Source organism: Tursiops truncatus, chromosome 2 (genome assembly GCF_011762595.2).
Source record: "Tursiops truncatus isolate mTurTru1 chromosome 2, mTurTru1.mat.Y, whole genome shotgun sequence".
Classification (NCBI taxonomy): domain Eukaryota; kingdom Metazoa; phylum Chordata; class Mammalia; order Artiodactyla; family Delphinidae; genus Tursiops; species Tursiops truncatus.
Window position 1 is genome coordinate 88,008,156 of NC_047035.1, and position 22,653 is coordinate 88,030,808.

Here is a 22,653-nt window from a genome sequence, read left to right on the forward strand (position 1 = left end):
CATAAGAATCTCATGCCTCACTTCTATTCCTATCACTATTTAGATCCTTACATCTGGATCCCTACTCCTACATCCTTATTTGAGAATTTCTGCAGGGTCATCTGTTCTTTCTGACGGAAGTTGTGCTTTGGGTGTTATAGCTCCTAGGGGTTGGGTGGAGAGAAGAATGATGAAGATTATTCAATAATCTAGTTGGTATTCTAGGGTGGTGTGTTGATGGTGGTAGTGGAAGGTGTGCCTTGAGCAAGCATCTAGGAAGATGCAGCCCTGGAGCCAGGAGGCAGTAGAGGAAAGCCCTGGAGGGGCACCAGCATTTCAGGATGGAAGAGTCTAGAGAAATTTTCACTTCTTTTACCTAAGACTCTCCCTGGTTCAAGAATGTTGCTGGTACCAAAATATATGGTCAGGCTCCTCAAGATGGCTGTTCTCTTGTTCTCTGTACATCCCCTGCTCCACCAGTCCCTGCTTCACCTACACCCTATGCACGTGACTGACCTTCCTACATACTTGCCCCAAGCCCCAGCTGGTGATTGTTCTTATCAAAAGGGTGGTGAGGGGCGTGCCCTTCTACTGGTTTCCCTGGTAACTAATGAGCCCACCTGACATCAATTCCCCTATAACTGATAGTCTCCCCTTCTCCCTGGGAGCGAAGACTGCCTCCACATCCCGCCTGCCGCCATCCACCACACATATGGTGGGATGTTGCTCCAGGACCTTGCTTCAGACGGGTAAGCTTCCCCATTCATTAAACCACTGAGGTCTCTTTTGCTGACTCTGGGCTTTCTTCAGGCTTAAAGCTGGGCAAGTGCAGGCCTTATTGGCCTGCAGGGGGCAGCCCAACACAAAACAAATATTACAAGTTTAAAGCTCAGCCTCAAACTCAGGTGTGTGAAATATCACTTACTTTATATCCTGTAAGTCAGAGTCACTCTTCCTCTGATAGATACTTAATAGCCATTCTGAGGATTCCCCCTTTACACTGACCCCTGCCCCCCAGCCTCTGCCTCATGGACTTGGGTCAATGATCCAGGTATCACTCAGTGCTGAGTTTGGGACATGGGGAGAATTGCGGGGACCTCTGTGATTGCTCATCGTCTCTAAACTGAGACATCCTATGTCTTTGTCCTCATGGGCCTTTCAGTTGTTGGGACACTGTTACTTCCTGAATATGCCCGGGCTCTGAAAATCTTTGTTGAGTCCAGGGTGTGAACCTTGCACAGCACTTCCTCTTGGGGTCTGGCCTCCTCCTTGGTTGCAGTGCCAGGAGGTGGGGGTCTGGATCCCTGCTGATTTGGGACACAGCCCTCTCTTCCCACTCTTCCTGAACCTCAGGGAGTCCTTTTCTGGTCTGAGGGCAGTCTTCTCTTTCCATGTTTCTCCATCCTCTAAGTCTCTGCTGCACCTTTCCACCACCCCATCTCTGCTCTTCTACTTTCCTTCCTACTTCTTCCAGAAACTCGTGGAATTCTCCAGTGCTAATTTTACTTTTTGAACCACATACCTACCCTGGGGTACTGAGCAGAGAGCTCTGCTATTTGCTTGAATAAAGGGAAAAGGAACTATGGGGAATTCTCTATACTCATTGATTAATATGTCCAAAGATTTTCTAGCCACATGAGCAAAACTGAATATGATACTCTGCAGATTATTGGGAATCAGCTCTATCACTGCCCGTCAATTCCTGAACAACTCAAGTTGCAATTCTGTGCCTCAGTTTCCTCATTTGCAAATAGTGTTCTTGCCAACGCTCTAAGCCCAAGGCATTCTTAAGAGGATGAAGGAATTAAGAGATATAAAAGTGTTTTGAGAAAAGAAAAAAAATACTACTACAGCTATCTGGAATTAGTAAATGAACCCCTCAGGACTCAGAGGAATGCTAGAATATCTTGTAGTGCCGGTAGTATTTTAATATTGAATTTGTAGAAAAATATAAGCGCTGAGTAGAGGATGAGGGAAGTGAAGAATGAAAACAAAACCTCATACAAAAAGATGATAATGATGTGTCTCATCTCAAAATCATCTCCAAACTGCCTTTTTTCCTCCCATCAAACAACTGATGGGCAATGAGATTGTGCTTATTTGTAGTCAAAGCTATTGCAATGCTGACAATTAAATATATATGTGGAACACAATAATGGAACAGTCCCATTTTACCGCCAGTGTTAGCCATTTGCTCCCCAGGGCACAAAGAACGTGTGGGAGAGCTCTGCACCCTGCATGATTTGCATGTAAAATGCATCCTCTTGGGCTTCCCTGGTGGTGCAGTGGTTGAGAGTCCACCTGCCGATGCAGGGGACGTGGGTTCGTGCCCCGGTCCAGGAGGATCCCGCATGCTGCGGAGCAGCTGGGCCCGTGAGCCATGGCCGCTGAGCCTGCATGTCCAGAGCCTGTGCTCCGCAACGGGAGGGGCCACAGCAGTGAGAGGCCCACGTACCACACACACACAAAATAGTAATAAAATGCATCCTCTTTGTAGGATATGCCTGCAAAGAGTGCCTCAGTGCGGTCAGGAGTTTGTGTTGGGTCATGGTGGGTCTGCTGATCACTGCAGAGTCACTGTAGACTGCTCTGGCCTTGGCTCCATTCCTCTCCTCCTCATTCCTTCGATTCACTGAAGAAATTGCTGACCTGGAAGAGTCCTTCACGGCTGCTGTCAGCCTCAGGCTGAGGGAGTTTTCCACCTTCAGAACCATTGGGTTCAGAGATTTCTCCACCAATGACCTTGAGACTATAGCCCTTCAGCTTGGAGACTAATAATGGTCACAAATGCAGCAACAATGGGGAAGAGAAAGTAGAGCAGACACTGTTGATGCCCTGTCCCTATCCCTCAGCTTACCTGCGTTTATCAGCTGCTGTGAGAGACAGTTGCTTCCTACCTCTAAACACCTGTTTCTCTTTTGCTCTGCCTGAAAACTTGTTCAGGTGCTGCTTGAATTTGCTTCACCACGGCAGGGCGTCGCGGAAATATGTGCGTGGGAGTTACATCCTCGAACAATGGAGCGTCTCAATCAGTAGGGAACAGGTCAGTGTCTCCATACCCCCACCTCCCATCTTTTAGTGCAGTGGTTCTCAGAGTGTGGCCTCTGGACCAGCAACCTCAGCATCACCTGGGAACTAGTCAGGAATGCAAACTCTTGGGCCCCACCCCATACCTTCTCGTCGGGAAACTCTGGGAATGGACCCCAGCCGCTGGTGTTCACAAGCCCTCCAGGAGATGCTATTGTGTCCTCAGGTTTGAGAACTGCTGCATTGGTGGGATGAATCTGTGCTGGCTTCCACACATTTTCTCAGACAGTGTAGATGGGTTTGAGCCCCAGTTGCTCACAGTGGTTAGCTGGCCAATAACATACCCTTTATTGACTCTTGTTCCTTCCCTGTCACACATTCCCTACTTCCTCATTTGTACTTCTGAGGAGCACTTCCCTGATAAACTACTGCCTCCAAAGCCTCTTCTCAGGGTCCGCTTTAGGAACATGACAGACTCAGGACAAAAACCATCTGCCGAAGCCTACCTTGTGTTGGGTGCTTTATACATATAATCTCATTTAATCATCACAGATGAGGAAGCTAAGGCTCAGCAAAATCAGTTATGTTGTCCAGAGTCACCCCGGGTGAGCGGTAGAGTCACCTTTTAAATCTCTTCCTGTCTGACCCCAAAGCCCACACGCATTGACCACTGCAAAGCCAAACAACTCATAAATATACTGGTTAAGAGCATGAGTTCTGGAGTCAAATATTTGCGTGTTTAAAAACCAGTTCTACCACTTCCTAATTATGTCAACTTGGGGAATTTTCTTCACCTCTCTGAACCTTAGTTTCTTCTGTGCAAAGACAGTCTTGGTCACCTCCCAGTATACGCACTGTAGGATTCACAGCACTGTGTACACAGGACACCGTGGGGGCTAAATATTTCATTTGATCTTTACAACAACTTGAGATGTTTCCTTTTCGTCCTCGTTTTAAAGAGAAGGTGACTTGCTTTTGCTTTCCCAGCTCTCTTCTGGTGGGTTCCTGAAAACCTTCAAACAGTTCTTGCTTAGTACAGATGTTACTGTGTTACAGTTCAGCAGGAATATTCTGGTGAGATGCACACCAGGAGAAAAGTCAGTACTTAGGAGTATCATGTGAGTTTAGCAGGTAGCCGGCAGGAGCACCCTTAACAGGGCACTTAGCTCTGCTGTTTACTCCAGCGGAACCAAGAGCCCAGGAAGGAGGGATGGGAGCTGGAGCTGAAAACGACCTTCAGCATAAGGTCACTGCCTGTTTTTAGGGCTGAGGAAGAAGATGTAAAGGAGGTAAGCAATTTGTCCAAGGTGATATTCAGAGCAAGCCCCAGTGGGACTACAGGGAAGGTAGACCAGGAGAACATCTGGCCTCTTTTTCTTGGCCTGAATCTAGGTCTCAAGACCTGCTTCTGCCGTGTTGGTGACAGTTATCAAAAATCCGAACACAACAAAGGGCAGATGTTTATGACAGCATAACTATTTTTACTACCCTCATTCCCACCTCCAAAGTCATTCTAAAAAATAACTCCTGGAATTTAAAGGCCCAAAGAACCCCATGCACATAAGCCTCGGCTCTCCCTGGTATAAACTAGACACGCTGATATCAATTCCTTCCCAGGGTGCCCAGAAGTTCTTTCTCTGAAAAGACAGTGAATCTAGTGGCTTCTGGCTACTTTTCCCCAGACACTCAGAGACTTGGTAAATTCTCCAGAATTTCCCCAAACTGAAGATAAGAAAGCGACCTGAAGCTCAGCAGAGTCCTGTCTCTCACTGTTATGCTCAGAGGCTTTTGAGAGCATAGGGAAAGCCCAGCTCCGGCTGAAGAGGGCCTGGTTCCCAGAACTGCCACATCGGTCACACCGATGGGTGACTCCTGGAAGGGGTCAGCTGTAGCCATGCTGGTTCCCTGCAAACACTGATTGCGTATCTCCCCTCTTTCAGGCAGGCAGGATCGTAGGCTAGACAGGCACCAGCTGCTACACAAAACCACAGAACCTCACTTTCTCCTTGCCCAGGCCAAGTGCAGCTCAAGCTTAATCCAACCCCAGTTACCTTCCTCACTCCCTTTTGGGCCTTGAGCAATAAGAAAGTTTCCAAAATGTTCCCATTTTGGCCAGGTTTACTTCAGTTGGGTTGTCAAAGCATGATGAATTTGTTCTAAATCAGGGTATAAGTTGGAATGGCAGCATTGAAATGATTAATTTAGTTACGTGTTGTGTACAGTTATAAAATACACTGAAAATGTGAAGACTGTTAAAATGTGAAGACTGTTTAAACAAAGCTACTCAAATTTGAAATATACTTCTACTAACAAAGAATGAAAAATATAATATTTCTAGACAGAAGTATATATTGTGTTATATATATCGTCAGAAATCTTACTGGAGAAAGGGGTAAGGAGCTGTAAGATTGTACTTTAGAATAGCTGGTATGGGGGTGGGGTCGGTCACGAAATGAAATGTTATTAAATGCAAACAAAGGAAGAGCTATTTATGGCTTCACCATTTATGAATTTGACAAACCCTTTTTTAATCCATTTCTATTTCCTGCCTGCACCTTCTCCAGGGGGTAATGAATTCCACAAATTTATTAGCTGCTGTGTGAAGTAATACTCCCATTAAGCACACTGGGAAACCAGCGCTTCCAGCCAGGGAAGGTGAGTGAACTCTCTGTCAGGGATTTCTGCTTCTTAAGTGTGGCAGGGCCATTTGTGAGATGGAGGAATTTGCTGACAATTGTGTCATTGTGACGCGTCGTTGTCATAAATTATGTTATTATGCAGATTTAGGAAGCTGGAGCAATTGGGATGATTTGATCTTATGGACACTGAATTGTATTTCCGTCTTTGGAATGACTGCTGGAGAACGTGGAGGATATTTATGGCACCCACAGCTTGAGAGCAGGGCTTCATAGTCTGCAATTTTGTATTAGTCTCATTTCTGACCCTGCTCTGTGGTTTTCCTTTCCTTTCTCATCTACTTTGAATCGATGTTATCTTGCTCTATTGTATGCATTTTCGTGAGGTACAGTAAACCCTTTTTGAACATGAGATGAGGAGTTGACAAAGCAGAAACTGATGCAGACAGACACACACAGGCTGAGGGAGAGAGAAACATGGAGAAAAGACTAGGGAAAGAGAGACACGGACAGGGATGGAGAGGAATCCAGGAGGAGAGACTGGAATAATACAGACTTCCATGTGGGATTTATGGAATTCCTATCACTACTCACCTCATAAACCTCATCAATAGAGCATTCTTTGTTGGTTTTTCCAAAGTTTCATGCTTCAGTTAATCGATCTCTGAATAACGACCAGCAAGCAGTAAAATACATTAAATACTCAACCAAACAACAAAACTCATCGATGGTCCTGTAGAAGCATAACCCATGCTTCATATTCCACTTTTTAAAAAAATTGTCAGATTTACTTAGGTTTTGACTTTAAAAGTAATTCAGCTGTAGCAAATGGCATCTCACCGGAGGCTTTGGAACTGCAAACCTCACAAGAGCAGTTCCGGTAAGAAAAGGAACTCTGAGCAGAGCAGATTCAAGGAAGGAGGTAGGATTCTAAACAGTGAGTCTGTTTAGATTAGGCTTTTATTTGATAAAGTATTTCTTTATCATTTCACTTTCCTTTGCCCTTTTTTTTTTTTTTACATTATTTATTTATTTATTTATTTTTTGACTGCATTGGGTATTTGTCGCTGCGCGCGGGCTTTCTCTAGTTGCGGCGAGCGGGAGCCACTCTTTGTTGCAGCGTGCAGGCTTCTCGTTGTGGTGGCTTCTCTTGTTGTGGAGCACGGGCTCTAGGCGCACGGGCTTCAGTAGTTGTAGCACGCGGGCTTAGCAGTTGTGGCTCGCGGGCTCTAGAGCACAGGCTCAGCAGCTGTGGCGCACGGACTTAGTTGCTCCGCGACATGTGGGATCTGCCCGGACCAGGGCTTGAACCCGTGTCCCCTGCATTGGCAGGCGGATTCTTAACCACTGTGCCACCAGAGAAGCCCTGCCCTTTTTCTTTTTGCTCCTTGGGATTTTTTCCTGTTCTCTTTCTTCCACAGGCTCTTCAGCCCTACTAACCAGACTTCTCTCTTTTCTTTAAGATTGCACCCCAGGCCACCTCCCTTTGGTGTCCAAAGAAACTCAGCTCTGTCCACTTTATTATCCCTGTACCCTACTAGACTCTAGGCCTTACCTTCCATATTCAGAGATTCATCAACCTGCAACAAAGCTCTTCTTACTGGTCATGATTCTTTGTTGTAAACAACAGAAAATGACTCTGGCTAATCTAAGCAGAAAAGGAATTTACTGGAAGGCCATAAGTAACTCTCAGAGTCAAAGGAGAAGCTTTAGAACCAGGCTTAAAAAACGGCAGGAATCAAAGAAAGCTCAGCAAGCAAGAATGCTGCCAGGGGGACTTCCCTGGTGGTCCAGTGGCCAAGACTCCATACTCCCAAGGCAGGGGGCATGGGTTCGATCCCTGGTCAGGGGACTAGACCCTGCATGCCGCAACTAAAGATCCTGTGTGCCACAACTGAGAGCCAGTGCAGCCAAATAAATAAATAAATTTTTTTTTTTAAAAAAAGGACACTGCCAGGGTCGTACACCAGTGGTCTGTTTGGCATGCTCCTGTGGGCACCACTGAAGATAGACAGCTTGCTGCTGGTGGTGCTGCAGCCACCATATGGAACATGATAGCCGCTGCATCCTTGATTCCATTGTTGCAAATAGTTTCTGTCATTATTTATTTATTTATTTATTCCAACATCTTTATTGGAGTATAATTGCTTTACAGTGGTGTGTTAATTTCTGCTTTAAAACTAAGGGAATCAGCTGTACATATACATATATCCCCATATCTCCTCCCTCTTGCGTCTCCCTCCCACCCTCCCTGTCCCACCCCTCTAGGTGGTCACAAACCACCGAGCTGATCGCCCTGTGCTATGCAGCTGCTTCCCACTAGCTATGTTACGTTTAGTAGTGTATATATGTCCATGCCACTCTCTCACTTTGTCACAGCTTACCCTTACCCTTCCCCATATCCTCAAGTCCATGCTCTAGTAGGTCTGTGTCTTTATTCTCATCTTACCCCTAGGCTCTTCATGACCTTTTTTTTTCTTAGATTCCATATATATGTGTTAGCATACAGTATTTGTTTTTCTCTTGCTGACTTACTTCACTCTGTATGACAGTCTCTAGGTCCATCCACCTCACTACAAATAACTCAATTTTGTTTCTTTTTATGGCTGAGTAATATTCCATTGTATATATGTGCCACATCTTCTTTATCCACTCCTCTGTCGATGGACACTTAGGTTGCTTCCATGTCCTGGCTATTGTAAATAGAGCTACAATGAACATTGTGGTACATGACTCTTTTTGAATTATGGTTTTCTCTGGGCATATGCCCAGTAGTGGGATTGCTGGGTTGTATGGTAGTTCTATTTTAGTTTTTTAAGGAACCTCCATACTGTTCTCCATAGTGACTGTATCAATTTACATTCCCATCAATGGTGCTAGAGGGTTCCCTCTTCTCCACACCCTCTCAGCATTTATTGTTTCTAGATTTTTTGATGGTGGCCATTCTGACTGGTGTGAGGTGATATCTCATTGTAGTTTTGATTTGCATTTCTCTAATGATTAGTGATGTTGAGCATCCTTTCATGTGTTTGTTGGCAATCTGTATGTCTTCTTTGGAGAAATGTCTATTTAGGTCTTCTGCCCATTTTTGGATTGGGTTGTTTGTTTTTTAGATATTGAGCTGCATGAGCTGCTTGTAAATTTGGAGATTAATCCTTTGTCAGTTGCTTCGTTTGCAAATATTTTCTCCCATTCTGAGGGTTGTCTTTTGGTCTTGTTTATGGTTTCCTTTGCTGTGCAAAAGCTTTGAAGTTTCATTAGGTCCCATTTGTTTATTTTTGTTTTTATTTCCATTTCTCTAGGAGGTGGGTCAAAAAGCATCTTGCTGTGATTTATGTCATATAGTGTTCTGCCTATGATTTCCTCTAACAGTTATATAGTGTCTGGCCTTACATTTAGGTCTTTAATCCATTTGGAGTTTATTTTTGTGTATGGTGTTAGGTAGTGTTCTAATTTCATTCTTTTTCATGTAGCTGTCCAGTTTTCCTAGCACCACTTATTGAAGAGGCTGTCTTTTCTCCATTGTATATTCTTGCCTCCTTTATCAAAAATAAGGTGACCATATGTGAATGGGTTTATCTCTGGGCTTTATATCCTGTTCCATTGATCTATATTTCTGTTTTTATGCCAGTACCAGATGGTCTTGATTACTGTAGCTTTGTAGTGTAATCTGAAGTCAGAGAGCCTGATTCCCCCAGCTCCGTTTTTCCTTCTCAAGATTGCTTTGGCTATTTGGGGTCTTTTGTGTTTCCATACAAATTGTGAGATTTTTTGTCCTAGTTCTGTGAAAATGCCAGTGGTAGTTTGATAGGGATTGCACTGAATCTGTAGATTGTTTTAGGTGGTATAGTCATTTTCACAATGTTGATTCTTCCAATCCAAGAACATGGTATATCCCTTCATCTGTTTATATCATCTTTAATTTCTTTCATCAGTGTCTTATAGTTTTCTGCATACAGGGCTTTTGTCACCGTAGGTAGGTTTATTCCTAGGTATTTTATTCTTTTTGTTGCAATGGTAAGTGGGAGTGTTTCCTTCATTTCTCTTTCAGATTTTTCATCATTAGTGTATGGGAATGCAAGAGATTTCTGTGCATGAATTTTGTATCCTGCTACTTTACCAAATTCATTGATTAGCTCTAGTAGTTTTCTGGTAGCATCTTTAGGATTCTCTATGTATAGTATCATGTCATCTGCAAACAGCGACAGCTTTACTTCTTCTTTTCCAATTTGGATTCCTTTATTTCTTTTTCTTCTCTGATTGCTGTGACTAAAAATTCCAAAACAATGTTGAATAATAGTGGTGAGAGTGGGCAACCTTGTCTTGTTCCTGATCTTAGTTAAAATGTTTTCAGTTTTTCATCATCGAGGATGTTGTTGGCTGTGGGTTTGTCATATGTGGCCTTTATTATGTTGAGATAAGTTCCCTCTATGCCTACTTTCTGGAGGGTTTTTATCATAAATTGGTGTTGAATTTTGTCAAAAGATTTTTCTGCATCTATTGAGATGATCATACAGTTTTTATTCTTCAATTTGTTAATATGGTGTATCACATTGATTGATTTGCATATATTGAAGAATCCTTGCATTCCTGGGATAAACACCACTTGATCATGATGTATGATTCTTCTAATGTGCTGTTGGTTTCTTTTTCTAGTATTTTGTTGAGGATTTTTGCATCTATGTTCATCAGTGATATTGGCCTGTAGTTTTCTTTCTTTTTGACATCTTTCTCTGTTTTTGGTATCAGGGTGATGGTGGCCTTGTAGAATGAGTTTGGGAGTGTTATTCCCTCTGCTATATTTTGGAAGAGTTTGAGAAGGATAGGTGTTAGCTCTTCTCTAAATGTGTGATAGAATTCACTTGTAAGCCATTTGGTCCTGGGCTTTTGTTTGTTGGAAGATTTTTAATCGCAGTCTCAATTTCAGTGCTTGTCATTCCTCTGTTTATATTTTCTATTTCTTCCTGGTTCAGTCTTGGAAGGTTGTGCTTTTCTAAGAATTTGTCCATTTGTTCCAGGCTGTCCATTTTATTGGCATAGAGTTGCTTGTAGTAATCTCTCATGATCCTTTGTATTGCTGCAGTGTCAGTTGTTACTTCTCCTTTTTCATTTCTAATTCTATTGATTTGAGTCTTTTCCCTTTTTTCTTGATGAGTCTGGCTAATGGTTTATCAATTTTGTTTATCTTCTCAAAGAACCAGCTTTTAGTTTTATTGCTCTTTGCTATTATTTCCTTCATTTCTTTTCAATTTATTTCTGATCTGATCTTTATGATCTCTTTCCTTCTGCTAACTTTGGGGTTTTTTTATTCTTTTTTCTCTAATTGCTTTAGGTGTAAGGTTAGGTTGTTTATTTGAGATGTTTCCTGTTTCTTAAGGTAGGATTGTATTGCTATAAACTTCCCTCTTAGAACTTTTGTTGCATCCCATAGGTTTTAGGTCATCATGTTTTCATTGTCATTTGTTTCTAGGTATTTTTTGATTTCCTCTTTGATTTCTTCAGTGATTACTTCATTACTAAGTAGTGTATTGTTTAGCTTCCATGTGTTTGTATTTTTTACAGATTTTTTCCTGTTATTGATATCTAGTCTCATAGTGTTGTGGTTGGAAAAGATACTTGATACAATTTCAATTTTATTAAATTTACCAAGGCTTGATTTGTGACCCAAGATATGATCTATCCTGGAGAATGTTCCATGAGCACTTGAGAAGTGTATTGTGTTGTTTTGGGATGGAATGTCCTATAAATATCAGTTAAGTCCATCTTGTTTAGTGTATCATTTAAAGCTTGTGTTTCCTTATTTATTTTCATTTTGAATGATCTGTCCATTGGTGAAAGTGGGGTGTTAAAGTCCCCTAGTATGATTGTTTTACTGTCGATTTCCCTTTTTATGGCTGTTAGCATTTGCCTTACGTATTGAGGTGCTCCTGTGTTGGGTGTATAAATATTTACAATTGGTATACCTTCTTCTTGGATTGATCCCTTAATCCTTATGTAGTGTCCTTCTTTGCCTCTTGTAATAATCTTTATTTTAAAATCTATTTTGTCTGATATGAGAATTGCTACTCCAGCTTTCTTTTGATTTCCATTTGTGTGGAATATCTTTTTCCATCCCCTTACTTTCAATATATATGTGTCCCTAGGTCTGAAGTGGGTCTCTTGTAGACAGCATATATATGGGTCTTGTTTTTGTATCCATTCAGCCAGTGTATGTCTTTTGGTTGAAGCATTTAATCCATTTACATTTAAGGTAATTATCGATATGTATGTTCTTATTACCATTTTCTTAATTGTTTTGGGTTTGTTATTGTAGGTCTTATCCTTCCCTTGTGTTTCCTGCCTAGAGAAGTTCCTTTAGCATTTATTTTAAAGCTGGTTTGGTGGTGCTGAATTCTCTTAGCTTTTGGTTTTCTGTAAAGGTTTTAATTTGTCTGTCAAATCTGAATGAGGTCCTTGCTGGGTAGAGTAATCTTGGTTGTAGGTTTTTCCCTTTCATAACTTTAAATGTGTCCTGCCACTCCCTTCTGGCTTGCAGAGTTTCTGCTGAAAGATCAGCTGTTAACCTTATGCAGATTCCCTTGTATATTATTTGTTGCTTCTCTCTTGCTGCTTTTAATATTTTTTCTTTGTATTTATTTTTTGATAGATTGATTAATATGTGTCTTGGCATGTTTCTCCTTGGATTTATCCTGTATGGGTCTCTGTGTGCTTCCTGGACTTGATTAACTATTTCCTTTCCCATATTAGGGAATTTGTCAACTATAATCTCTTCAAATATTTTCTCATTCCCTTTCTTTTTCTCTTCTTCTTCTGGGACCCCTATAATTCAAATGTTGGTGTGTGTAATGTTGTCCCTGAGGTCTCTGAGACTGTCCTCAGTTCTCTTCATTCTTTTTTCTTTATTCTCCTCTGCAGTAGTTATATCCACTATTTTATCTTCCAGGTCACTTATCCGTTGTTCTGCCTCAGTTATTCCGCTATTGATTCCTTCTAGGTAAATTTAAATTTCATTTATTGTGTTGTTGATCATTGTTTGTTTGCTCTTTAGTTCTTCTAGGTCCTTGTTTAAACTTGTATTTTCTGCATTCTGTGTCCAAGATTTTGGATATCTTTACTATCATTATTCTGAATTCTTTTTCAGGTAGACTGCTTATTTCCTCTTCATTTGTTTGGTCTGATGGGTTTCTACCTTGCTCCTTCATCTGCTGTGTGTTTCTCTGTCTTCTCATTTTGCTTAACTTACTGTATTTGGGGTCTCCTTTTCACAGGCTGCATGTTCTTAGTTCCTGTTGTTTTTGGTGTCTGGCCCCAGTGGCTAAGGTTGGTTCAGTGGATTGTGTAGGCTTCCTGGTGGAGGGGACTAGTGCCTGTGTTCTGGTGTATGAGGCTGGATCTTGTCTTTCTGGTGGGCAGGTCTGTGTCCAGTGGTGTGTTTTGGGGTGTCTGTGACTTTATTATGATTTTAGGCAGCCTCTCTGCTAATGGATGGGGTTGTGTTCCTGTCTTGCTAGATGTTTGGCATAGAGTATCCAGCAATGTAGCTTGCTGGTCATTGTGTGGAGCTGGGTCTTGACGTTGAGATGGAGATGTCTGGGAGATTTTTGCCGGTTGATATTATGTGGAGCTGGGAGGTCTCTGGTGAACCAGTGTCCTGAACTTGGCTTTCCCACTTCAGAGGCAGAGGCCTGACACCTGGCCGGAGCACCAAGACCCTGTCATCCACATGGCTCAGAATAAAAGTGAGAAAAAAAGAAATAAACAAATAAAATAAAATAAAGTTATAAAATTAAAAATAATTATTAAAAGTTAAAAAATAAAAAGTAATAAAAAAGAAAGAATGAATGAAAGAAGAGAGCAACCAAACCAAAAAATAAATCCACCAATGATAACAAGCACTAAAAAGTATACAAACAAAAAACAAAGCAAAAAAATGGACAAACAGAACCCTGGGACAAATGGTAACAGCAAAACTATACAGACAAAATCACACACAGAAGCATACACATACACACTCACAAAAAGCGAAAAAGGAAAAAATATATATATCATTGTTCCCAAAGTCCACCACCTCAATTTTGGGATGATTCATTGTCTATTCAGGTATTCCACAGATGCAGGGTACATCAAGTTGATTGTGGAGATTTAATCTGCTGCTCCTGATGCTGCGGGGAGAGATTTCCCTTTCTCTTCTTTGTTGGCACAGCTGCTGGGGTTCAGTTTTGGATTTGGCCCTGCCTCTGCGTGTAGGTTGCCCTCTGGTGTTTGTTCTTCGCCCAGACAGGAGGAGGTTAAAGGAGCAGCTGATTCGGGGGCTCTGGCTCACTCAGGCCGGGGGGAGGCAAGGGTACGGAATGTGGGGTGAGCCTGCGGCAGCAGAGACCAGCGTGACATTATAACAGCCTGAGACACGCTGTGTGTTCTCCCGGGTAAGTTGTCCCTGGATCACGGGACCCTGGCAGTGGCGGGCTGCACAGCTCCCGGGAGGGGAGGTGTGGATAGTGACCTGTGCTTGCACACAGGCTTTTTGGTGGCGGCAGCAGCAGCCTTAGCGTCTCATGCCCGTCTCTGGGGTCTGCGCTGATAAGCCGAGGCAAGTCTCTTGCCTCTTCAGCAGTTCCAGACTTTTTCTTGGACTCCCTCCTGGCTAGCTGTGGCACAGTAGCCCCCTTCAGGCTGTGTTCACGCCGCCAACCCCAGTCTTCTCCCTGGGGTCTGACCTCCAAAGCTGGAGCCTCAGCTCCCAGCCCCCACCCATAGTGGCCGGCAGGGAAGCAGACAAGCCTCTCGGGCTGGTGAGTGCTGGTCGGCACCGTTCCTCTGTGCAGGAATCTCTCCTCTTTGTCCTCTGCACCCTTGTTGCTGTGGTCTCCTCCGTGGCTCTGAAGCTTCCCTCTGCCACCCGCCATCTCTACCAGTGAAGGAGCTTCCTAGTGTGTGGTAACTTTTCCTCCTTCACAGCTCCCTCCCACTGGTCCAGGTACTGTCCCTATTCTTTTGTCTGTTTTTTCTTTTTTCTTTTGCCCTACCCCGGTACATGGGGAGTTTCTTGCCTTTTGGGAAATCTGAGGACTTCTGTCAGTGTTCAGTAGGTGTCCTGTAGGAGTTGTTCCACATGTAGATGTATTTCTGATGCATTTGTGGGGAGGAAGGTGATCTCCACGTCTTACCCTTCCGCCATCTTGAAGGTCTCTCCCAGTTTCTGTCTTTAAATCTTGAGAGAGTGATGCAGAAACACAAACTGGACTGGCCTAGCCTGAGTCATGTGATTGCTTTGATGGTTAGAGTGATGATAGGGAACAGTTCCTCCTCCACTGCTGTAGGCTCTGCTTCCTATTAAGTACCATATCACGGGGTGATTTCCTGCAACCTGCAAGGAAATACAGATGCTGGGGATCCAAAAAAGGGGGAAATGTCCCGTGAAGTCTCCTGTTCTGGTCTGCACCATTTAGCATCACATGGGGCCCTGGAGTATTTGTCAATTACTCTGAGTGAGATCAGAAGTCATTGGTAGGTTTAGACGAGATGGAGGACATGACCTGACTTGTGTTTGATAGAATTACTTAGATTATGTGTTGAGAATAGATTGCAGGGGCATGGGAGCAAAAGCAAGGGAGACCAGTTGGGTCTTTCTTCAAACTTTCTGGGAGAAGGACAGCCTATTATTTTGCTGGGATTTCTAACAGTGTCACATGCCTCTGCACTCTTACTCTCCTTCCCTAACCTACTTTTTTTCTTGGCTTTCAAATATGATGTGCCCCATTTAAAAATAGCCATTTTGAATCTGCTTTCACTTAGATTTGATAATTTCCCTGCACTTTTGGCCAGTTTCCAGTCCGGCCCTAGGAGTCAGTATCTTAGAAAATCGGTTAGGCCTGCCTTCTTGGATATTGACCAAATGGGTGAAAAGGATCCTTCAGTATCAGCTCAGCCAGCTAAGAAGCAGATCTTCCTCCACACATAGACGTGAAGGATGACCATTTTGGAGACATGCAGTTTCTCCCCTGCTTATATATGTTTATAAACTTATTGCATAGAATTCTCAGCTCAGCAATGGATCTGAGAACCTTCCAGTTCAGACATTTTTAAATAGCCAAGTGAATTATTGTTTGCATAATGTTTAACTCAAAGTATACGTTTTAACCTTGAGTCCCTTGGCTGGCTTCCCATCTGCTTGTCTTCATCCGTGCACTGACTAAACAAATGAAAATTGACTTGACTTCTCACAAACTCTGTCCTATCTCCTGGTGCTGGCTCTGCTTATTCTCTTCATTGTGTCATTCCTTTATCTGCTGAATTTGCCTATTTTCTGGATGGTAAGAAATGTGACCTTCGTAAGAATGTCATTAGCTTTCACATTAGCTTAGTGTTCCCCAAGTTTATACTCTCAACAAATATTAATTCCCTTGAGTTTTTATCTTCAGAACCATCCTGAGAGAAGTGGACAGGGAGCCAGTGGCCCTTAAGGTCGGGTGCTTTTATTTTCCTTTATTTCTCTCTGACTGTAGCTCTCTTCTGCTCTATTTAAGAAACGATTTACTTTCTTATGTGGACCAATGCTACATGAATTTTATTTTTATAAAATAATGGAATGAAATATGGAGTTGGGAAGTAGAATATACAGAGAAGGGAGTTCAAATATTAGTTATTTGATAAATACATGTTGGTTTGATTTGATGATTTTTCTTTTACTTGCAATATTTTGGTAATACTTTTCTTAGATGGGCCCTACTTTTTAAGTGAAGAAAGAGATTATGAAAGAGAAAACTTCGATTATTTGGGAGCAGAGAGAAGAGGATATTAAATAATGGCTTTAAAATCTCTGCTATGTGTGAATCCCCGCCAGGAAAAAGTAGAGACTGGAGACAGGCCCCATTTTTGCCAGAGTGGGTTTCTAAAAACTCTCATGAAGGAAATTTCATTTCCCTCTCTGGGCCTACATTCTTGACTAAGAATGTAACATAAAAAACAACCACATAGGGGGACTTCCCTGGTGGTGCAGTGCTTAAGAATACACCTGCCAATGCAGAGGTCACCGGTTCGAGCCCTGGTCTGGGATGATCCCACATGCCGCGGAGCAACTAAGCCTGTGAGCCACTACTACTGAGGCTGCGTGCTACAGCCTGTGAGCCACAACTACTGAGCCCGCGTGCCACAACTACTGAAGCCCACACACCTAGAGCCCGTGCTCTGCAACAAGAGAAGCCACCGCAATCAGAAGCCCACGCACCACAGCAAAGCGTAGCCCCCGGTTGCTGCAACTAGAGAAAGCCCATGCACAGCAACAAAGAACCAATGCAACCAAAAAAAAAAAAAACTATATAAAAGTAACAACAACTATGTAGGGAGTCCCCTGATGACCTAGTGGTTGAGATTCGAGGCTTTCACTGGTGTGGCCCGGGTTCAATCCCTGGTTGAGCTGAGAACCCACAAGCCGTGCTGCACGGCCAAAAAACATATATATATTGTTTTAAGAAAAAAAACCAGCCATGTACATGGTCACCAATATTTACAAAGGAGAATATATTATAAAATCAATAGAATCATTTAAAATAAAATTACATTTCAATTTATAGAAAATATACATAAATATGCTGTATCTATTTACTATGGAAGGGCCTACAAAGTACTACAAAAACACACGTAACGTATCAGATATAAACCTACTGCTTCATAAGTGACTTAAAACATGTCAATTAATTCCTTCATGGAATTACAGCTAATATTTATTTTGTTTGCTTTTTTATTATTTAGAAGATTTATTAAAATAATTTTGATGACTTAAAGAACTGGTTACAGGGAAATGGATCAGGAAGAAAGGGAGGTATCTATGCATCTATCCTGGGACAAAGTCAGTTCCACCAACCCCAGAGCTATTTCTCATGTGGCTTCCCAGTAAATCATTGCTTTGTGTTGTGGACAATAGTGATGGTTTGTCTTCCATGGAAAAGCATGTTTACAAATAAAAGCCTGTTCCCTTTCAGGTTATAGTAGGGAGGTCACTTCACCTTCTTTTAAGCTTAAATGCCTCAGCCAGTTCTGTCCTGTTGCAGAGACCACTGCATCTTCTTTGCAGATAATATTCTATATGATTTATTCATTATATCTCCACTGCCACCATCATTTCTATCCTGGAAAACCACAGTAGCCTCCTAATTATCTTCCTGTTTCTACTCTTGCTTACCCTTAAGTCCATTAGTCAGAGTTATCTTCAAACACATAGATAAGATAACGTCACTCCCTGGTTTAAAATCCTCCAATTGCTTTCCATTTAACAGAGGATGAAATGGAAATTTTCTACCACGGCCCATCAGCCCTGCACAGGGGGACCTTCCCTCTCTCCTCCCACGCTGTTCTGTGCCTGGCTCAGTCTGCTCAGCTCACTGGCCCCTTTTCAGTGTTAGGATTCACCAAATTCCTCTCCATCTCAGGGATTCTGCACTGCTGTTTCTTCTGTCCCCCTATCCTGTGGTTAGGAGTCTTGGGGGAGGGTGGTGAGGAAAGAGACTGAGTGAAAATCAGAGGGTTATTGTCTTGAGGCAGTTTTTCCTTCCCTTCCCTTCCCTTCCTTTTGCTTCCCTTCCCTTTGCTTCCCTTCCCTTGCCTTTCCTTCCCCTCCCTTAGCTTCCCTTCCGTTTGCTTGCCTTCGCTTCCATTTGCTTTCCTTCCCTTCGCTTCCTGTCCCTTCATTTTCCTTTGCTTCCCTTCCCTTCCCTTTGCATTTCACTTCTTTTCATCTTCCTTTCCCCCTTCCCTCCCCCTCCCTCTCTCCTTTGTTTCCATCCTTCCATCCTTCCTTCCTTCCTTCCTTGACAGGGATTTGTGATTCTGCCTGACCCACCAAATCCCATTGCTTGCCTGCTCTCTAAGCTTAAGCCTATTATTCTGCCCTGCTTGAGATGTACAAAAGTCACCTTTTTGCAGAGTATAGGATCACCAAGGTGTAGTTGCAATGCCTCCTCCTGTCTCCTTCACCTGAAACTGAGCTTCTATCTTAGAGGATGAAAGTGGGATTTAGGTATTCTCTCCAGGGGTGTAGGTAGGGGTGTTAGGAAATAGTGGTTACTGTTAAGGGCCAAAAGGCTTATAGCTGGATCTACTGGTTTTATATCCTTCTGCACTCCTCAGCAGAGAATTGGGCTGATGATGTCATTTCTCATATAAACTCCAAGAAATTGATACTTGTATCTGACTGCCTAGTAAAATGACTTCCATCAATCATTATCCCTGCCTAATAGCATTACAATGTTAATAACAAATAGTTCTCGCCAAAGACTTGGGGATTTTTAATATAGTTAAGTGTTGGTCTGTGGCTATAGGTTCCCTTCCCTCCAACCCCCAGCTGAAATCTTGTTAATTCTCATGAGCTAGTCTGAGCTGGAATGACCAAGTGGAAGACCTTTGGGAAAAGGCCCAGTGAACTGTTAAAGTTGAGTGTTATTGCAGTAGGTGGCGCTCTTTCCTCTGAATCCAAGCCAGTTTCCGGTACTGCCGTTGGCTAAGGACTGTGTCGCATTCCAGGAAGCAAGAGCTGAAATGAGGACCTGCCTGAAATCTATCAAAAGCCAGATTTCGCCCCAAGCCTCACAGTACAGATAGTTGAATTGCAAGCAATGGTTAGCTATGGGGGTAGATTAATAAACAAACCTAGAAAGCATTTATACATATAGCTTCAAAATTTAATTTTGGCCAAGGTAAAGTCTTAACTCCCTATTTCTTGGAGCATTCAAGATAGTCAGAATTTAGCTGTTGTCTTTTAAAATACAAAATTTATTCTTACATCTATGAAACCTAAGGTGCAGCTTATTTTAAGATACAACTTAGGTTTCATAGGATTTCTTGTTGTCTTTCACAGGCCTGGATGCCAGCTTCACAACCTGGCCATGCCCTATTTGGGATATTATATTTTACTGAGTTTAAGCAAGGCTAGGTGTAATCTTATCTATGAGAAATTTACTATTTACAAACAACTGCTCAATCCCTGGTTTGAATCCTCCCTCTTTTTTTTCATTTTTTTTTTTTTCCTTCTTTTTTCCAGCTACATCACTGGTTTGTGTCTCTAGCTCTGATATCAGGCAGGGAGTCTGGGTTAGGGCTGATGTCAGTCTAGTGCGGAATGAATTGATTAAGAATCCAGATTTTCTATGAACACTTAGCCTGATTAAAAGATGGATGTTTTGCATCATTGTACTCCATGTTCACTGTAGAAGAATTAGAAAATGTAGTAACTAAAAAAGAAAAGAAAAACAACAAATCACCAAAATGGTAACAGTTTGGTATATTTACTTGTAGACCCTCCTCCACCCCCATGCATCTTTTTCTCTACTTATATAAATAACACACACACACACACACACACACACACACACACACACACACACACACACACACACACACACACACTCTATCAGGCTGTCAAAGTTCTGGCAGGAAGCAGTAGTACACTGCCTATTTACACTGCCTAGGGACTATTTTCAAAGGTGGGGCAGGGTTCAGGAAAAGGGATAAAGTCACCTGGGGCTACAGTGGGAAGCTATTACCACTCCTTCACCTGAAGGTCCTGATCTGGGAAGGCTAATGGGTGGACTGCATCCTCCCTTGCCCTTTGACTTCCAGTAGAGTTCTGTCCATGAGAGGCCCCATCAGAAGCTCCAAGGGCTTTTTGCCTAGATCCTGACCGATACCCACATCGTTCATCAGTTCTCACAGTTTCTCAGTCATTGTATTTTGATTATTGCTTCTACCTCATTCTCTAATTCCTCTCCTTCTGGAATTCCAGTGAGATGTATTTTTAATCTTCTCATCTCTCTTACCCTCTTTCTTATCCACCTCTTTATCTCTCCTTGCTACATTTGGGATGATGTCCTTACATCTATGTTCTCATCAGTCATCTTTAATCTCTTTCATTTGCTGAATTTTATGTTTTCACATCTAGAAGTTTTGTTTGGTCATTTTCAGGTCTGCCAGTTCTTTTTACACAGTTCCTTAGGGTTCTTTCCTTAGGGTTTCAAGTCTTTTTACCTTATCATTTGAAACATAATTATTTCATAGTCTCTTTCAGGTTGTTCTACTATTGACGATGAAAATTTAACTTTTTGCAACGACTGTATTTTGTAATTTTTATTGCGAGCTCATTTTCAGCCAGAATATATTTGCTTGCTTGTGTGTTTATGTGCCTTAGAATGTTCTGTATGTTTGGGGGTTTAGAAGGCTTGCTTCCTTTTTTTAAAAAAATATTTATTTATTTGGCTGCGCCAGGTCTTAGTTGTGGCACACGGGATCTGTGTTGCCTCACATGGGATCTTTTTAGTTGTGGCGTGCAGGCTCTTAAAATTGTGGCATGCAGGATCCAGCTCCCTGACCAGGGATTGAGCCAGGCCCCCTGTGTTGGGAGCGCAGAGTCTTAACAACTGGACCACCAGGGAAGTCCCTAGAAGGCTTCCTTCTAAACAGTTTTGTGTTTGCTTTTGCTGGAAGCCCCAAGGATTTCACTTATTTGGGTCCCATTTTTGCATTAATTTCTTGGCTGGAGATTCCCACACCATGTGAGTTGTATGAATTTAGTCTCCACATACACGTGTGGAAAAGGCCTAGGCCTGCTGTTTCTAGTGGGAGATCTTTCCTCTGAGCTGATGAGTGAAGCTCATCTCTAGCCCCCACTGTACTGATAGCCATTCAAGAGTCCTGGCTTTATATGGGGGTGGGGGGAAGGGAGAGGGTGTTCAATTCCTACTTCCTGCATTGTACCTTCCAAGATGAAGCTTCTTGCTCCTTTATGGATGTTAAGCCCCAGTCCTTGCTCATAAGTTTATCACTTTGGCTTTATGTTCCTCCTTCATTTCTGGCTCTTGGAGATTTTCCTTTCTTTTGAGCTCTGCTAAGTATCTATTTCTTTTAGTTTTTTTATCCAGCATTTCTATGAGCTTTTACTGAGGTGAATCTCTGTGTTCACATACCGAAGTATCCCTACATAGAGCTTGTAACTTGGTTTTCTGCATAATCATTCTGATATGGAAAGATATCTGTTCTATATAGTGAATCCTCTTTAATGACTACTTGGCAGAAAGAGTCTGAAATAGGTTGTAAAGGGCTGTCTTTAGAATTGCATTTCCTGGGTTAGCATACTTTCTCCATTATTTATGTTCTGGAACTTGAGCAAGTTACTTGAGCTCTTCATGCCTCTATTTCCTTACCTGGAAAGTGGAGATAATAGTACATCTACTTGGCAGGTTTTCTAGGGATGCTGTAACAAATTACTACAAATTTGGTGGCTTTCAAGCACCAGAAACTTATTCTCTCACAGTTCTGGAGGCTGGAATCTGAAATCAAGGTGTTGGTAGAACCAGACTCCCTCTGGAGGTTCTAGGAGAGAATCTGTTCCTTGTCTCTTCCAGCTTGTGGTGGCTTCAGGCGTTTTTTGACCTGTGGCTGCATTACTCCAATCTCTGCTTCTGTCTTCACATTGCTTTATCCTCTGTGGGTGTAGCAGGAGCTCCCTCTGCCTGTCTTTTATTCTGTCTTGATTCCCATGTAAACCATAACTCTTGTTAGGCTCAGGAGAACAGCTACTGCCCTGTGGCTGTTGGCGTGTGTCTCAAGCAGGCACTGGCCCTTGGTTCCCAACAACACCAATACATGTCCTCATTTGTTCAATCCTGTAATTAATTTAAAATAGTTACAGAATTGCTACACCAATACCTGTACAAGAAACAAATGTATCAATATTAAAAGCGTTCAAGATTCATTTGCAGCTCTAGTCATCACTCAATCTCACCCAAGGCGGCAGATGTACAGTCAAACACTATGCTTTTAAATTACTTGGATTAGTTCTTTGTTTTGTTTTTATCTCCTTCACTATGGAGATGGAATTCACTTGAAATACAATTAGTTCATTTGTTTTGGTTTGGGTTTAGGTTTTTCTTTCCTCCTCTCATAATTGTTGATTTCATTTCATTTTTTGAATATGCAGCATATTAACATGCTCCCATAAGTCAGAAACATACCAAAGGGTGTA

At 42.4% G+C, this 22,653-nt stretch overlaps 1 long non-coding RNA gene across 1 annotated transcript in view; it reads left to right on the forward strand.

Annotated features, from left to right (window-relative positions):
- Positions 1-2,265: 2,265 nt before the first annotated feature.
- Positions 2,266-22,653, forward strand: part of LOC141278012 (uncharacterized) — a 241,627-nt gene continuing 221,239 nt past the window's right edge. The window contains exons 1-2 of the long non-coding RNA XR_012330093.1: positions 2,266-3,022; positions 5,571-5,661. This is a non-coding gene — a long non-coding RNA (uncharacterized lncRNA). The remainder of the gene's footprint in view (positions 3,023-5,570; positions 5,662-22,653) is intronic.